Consider the following 4,507-nt stretch of genomic DNA (forward strand, 5'->3'; position numbering starts at 1 on the left):
AACGCTCAGCAAACTGTCTGAGTGATGGATTCTATGTTTTCAGTAATTTATGTGTTAAAAAAACTCATTACAATAAAAATTCCCTACTCTAATTATAATATTACCTCACTTTTCATTCCTTCATCCATTGTATTATGACGTCATTATCCATTTCGGTCCGCGGGTGGGAATTCACCATGATGTCATTATGTGTTTAAAAATGTGTTGTCACAATACATAATCCTCTTCGTAAAATACTAAATGACATCCCTTATGACGTCACAAATTTCAATTTTCAATTAAATGCCCCCTCAACAAACTTCTGCTCATACCACTGGACCGGAATATCAAGCTTGCATATCCGTTATCTTGTCACAATAATTTTGTCAGATTAGTCAGTCTTAGCACTAATCTTAGCCATCTTATCGAAAATAATAAACTGTTCCGTACGGCAAAATTATAGCTACATATGTAGGCTATATGGTATGAACCATGGTAGACATCTATACCTAAAAAACACATCTCTAAAGTGGATATATACGGGTCTAACTAAACTACTCTACCAAACACGCAACGGTACAAAATATTTTGCGAGTAAGCGACTTCTAATGAAACTTGTAAATAGAAATTTAATATTGTTGCTTTCCTGATGTCAGTCATTGTATATCGCTGTAAATCGTTGGTCGATAACACGTCATTGTTCTTATTGTACGGAAGCAACAATGCGGAAATATAAATTCTTTAAAATCTTGTTTAGATTTCCTCTGTTAGAATGAAGCCCAACAAAAGACCATTGACAAGAGGCGACGTCAGTTGATACAACACATGACTTTCGCATCGTAGCTCATCGTGGGTACTATTAATAACACGAACACTACTGTGAGTCGTCGCCATTCATATGAAATGATTCGAAGGTTTTTAAGCACAAAGCATACACACAAGAACCACTAGGTGGGCGTTTCATGAAAAGGTCTAATTCTAATGTTATGCTTTAGTAAGGGCTGGTCATTCGACTAAACCAGTAACTGAAGATTCAAAATTTCATTTTGTGAAGCTCCATTTCTTGTCCTTGTATTAGTTCTTTTAAATTAGTTATTTACCGGTTAGACTTGACCTACATTGTGAAAATACAAGTATATAAAAACGGTTGAGTCGCTTGCACATAGCATCCGTAATAAAAAATTTAAATACGACGGGATTGAGGATCAAAATCTGGTAGCATAAGTTGTAATTGTATGCCTGCCACCTGATATATTTTCAGTTCATGGTAAGGAGAAATGTTCTCGAAGTGTGGCGCTAAAGAGATATGTGATATGCCATCATGATATACAGCAGGGGTGTACAACATTTTTTGTCGGTGGGTCATATATATAACCAACTTAAAACATACATCTAGCTGGACCATACAAAAATTTTAGTTTTTTCATGTACACAACGAATAAAATATTCGAAATGAATTGAATAATAAAACGAGTTAAAAAATTGAAATTACAGTAACAAAGGCAATGTACAAAACGGCGAAACATTTGACACAGCGACAGGAGCAAAAAAACATGTATTTTCAACCATGTGAGCGCCTTTTCAAACATAAACTGTCAGTTCAGGATTTTATGCTCGATGGGGAATGTTGACACTGGCCACACTAAATGGCCTGACGGGCGCTTGTTGCACACCCCTGATATAGATATACATTATATTCGCTGTTCGTGCAAACGTGGACATGGGTGAAGAACAACCGATCCGAGGGTCCTTGTGACCCATCGCGTTTTTTTTCGGTGACCCGTCAAGTCACGAATTAAGGCAAAATAGATTTTAACATTTTAAAACCGGCCTTAATACAATATAACAATAGGCGAACTGCTGCAATATACTGTTATGCAGTTGTGCTGAGTAACAACGGGATTCAAGACTCCAAAAAACAGGACTCTGGATTTTCGACAAACTGGAAGTGAATATTTTCCGTTGCCAGGAATACCAACTAAGTAGGTAATGTTTCCTCCAAGCCAATTCAATATCACTTCCAAATTACTGTTTAGGTACTTACGTGTTTGTAGTACGCTACAATGGTACAGACATAATTTGAACAGACTTAAAGTACCGGTACGATAATCATGAAACGTAACTGTGTTTCATTTTGTTAGTTTGATTTTGAAAATGCATAAAGTTAATTGATGCGGTGATTTGGTTTGTTTGTTATTTATTTTTTCGTTCTAGTTTTTAGGATATATATACTATTCTCATTGAATGAATGCATGGCTGCGAGACATCAATTACTCTAAATATGAATTTTTCTGAACTATTCCTAAAATGAAGAGTCCAAAATAAGGACTATTACTAATTTTGAATCTCGTTGACATCCCTGCCTATATTGCAGAAATGCCACATAATTTCAGTATAGCTATGTTTCAATGCCGTTTGAGTATTACATAATTTTCGCAGTGTTTTAATTTGCTGGTAGTAAACCTGATTACGTAAGTGATGCTTGATCTAGAAATGTATTTATGCAGTTTTATTGTAGAGTATAATAATGTGTGCGTAGTACGCTGACTTTGCAATATTTAGATGCATTCGTAGTGTGAATTTTATAATTCATAAGCGCCCTGTAGTTTTAGTTTCAGAAATGTTTCAATGTGACTTTAGTAAACACGAAAATGCATGGTTTTCGTAGGGTTTAGATTCGGGAGTCGTAAACATAAAATCCATCAGTACAGAACATGCTGCTGTAAACGCCAAAATATGTCAAAAATAGATTTGTCAACAGTTCACTCGAAGTCGGACTCCGATTCGATTTTGATTTCAGATGAGAACGGATTTGGACCCTGCAAATTTTGACTCCGCTCATCTCGGGTGTCTGGTCTGCATCGATGCTGTTACAACGTTTATGACATAACAATACAATTGATCCGTTCATCTCTCGCAACTCATCTTGTTACAGTTCTTCTCTTCCGGAGTTACTGGAATTAAATGGAGGATATCTAATGTTCTTTGGGTACACGAGAACAAGGTGGTACTTTGCAGTACATACAATGTCGCTCGGAAAACAAAAGTATCTGAACTTAAATTAACAACTATAGCAATCTGGAACAAAAATTCGAGCAAAAAAGCGAATCGAAAAATATGATTATCTTAGAATGGAATTACTTTCCAAACTCTCGAAACCATGAAAAGATTTGGCATAACAATAAAAACTGTTGTCGATAATCTCGTACACGCGAATCCGTGTTTTTTGCAAAATCGAGTACCAGAAATAATTTTAGTTCTGATATAAGTATATGCTAAGCTCAAAACTACGTATACCAACCGAAGATAACACGACTTGTGGAAAAAATGCAACAGAAAGTTTCTAATTGATACAGACATTGATTAAATATCTATGACTCACTGTCTTTTTTTCAATAATACAAATATAATTGTTAACTCACTCATTGCAACAGGTTCGCCATGCCTGTGATAGATGCTACACCGAACTAAATTTGCCATAGGTCCGTGGTTTTCGAGAGAGATTTTTAGATTTGATTGCTCTGCGTCTTGTTTCCATTCGCTGTTCACTGTAAACGGCTTGACAACAAAGCTGGGATTAATCTCGAAGTATCTTTCAGAATCACTTTTATCAGTAACCATCTGCTAAGTTACTTCAAGTGGGAGAAAATCTGCAAATTTATAAGTTTGAGGAGTAAGAATTTCTAAGCCGCGTAGAAACGTGGAACAAATAATATTGCTGAAATGGTTACAAAATTTAGGAAGCATTATTTATTAATGACTTAAACGCGCCATTCGAGTATAACAAACGGTGGGACTGAACGCAATGAATGGCGGATTAAAGCAGCGTTTTCCAACCTCTTGTTCCGCGAACCTCTTCAGAGTGTTCCGCGGGGCAGGTATCAAAATTGCAACTAAACTAGTCGTCATGGCAATCTCGACCGTACTTCGACGCCTCTAGGTCGTGAATTTGTCTCCAACTGACGACACACATCCGGACAGGCCTTGTTATCAAACAGCTGGTAAGGCTTCGTACCAGTCTGAAAATTGTGGCATGTTCGTTAACCGTTCAATATCGTTAAATTTCGGCCTAATTATTTAAATCGTCCGGTTTACAGTAAACTTTTCAATTTTACCATAAGCTAATTTTTTTGGAAACCACCAATCTCAATGGATTATTGCCTTAAAACTGGAAGCCACAAAAGATCTCGTGATAAGCGGGTTGTGCAAGTTGATGCATGAAGTAATTCCATTACACAATTTTTCTATTATCGATTTTACCTTCTAATTTCTTACTGCACCGCGAGCCGATATGAAAAGCGTATAGGTGTTCCGGGGCAAAAAAGTTTGAGGAATACTAAAAATTCCCCCTCCTTAATATGCCAGCGAACGTCTGCATATTGTTCGTAAATCATTTAGAAAATTTGTGCTTTTATCCATGCACGGTATATGAACTTGCTGCTTCTGTTATAAACTTGGCACGGAGAACTAACTGAATCCTGACAAAACATTTTACCCTGATTTTCGCGGTCAACAGACACAAAAAGTA

Source organism: Styela clava, chromosome 7, assembly GCF_964204865.1.
Source record: "Styela clava chromosome 7, kaStyClav1.hap1.2, whole genome shotgun sequence".
Taxonomy (NCBI): domain Eukaryota; kingdom Metazoa; phylum Chordata; class Ascidiacea; order Stolidobranchia; family Styelidae; genus Styela; species Styela clava.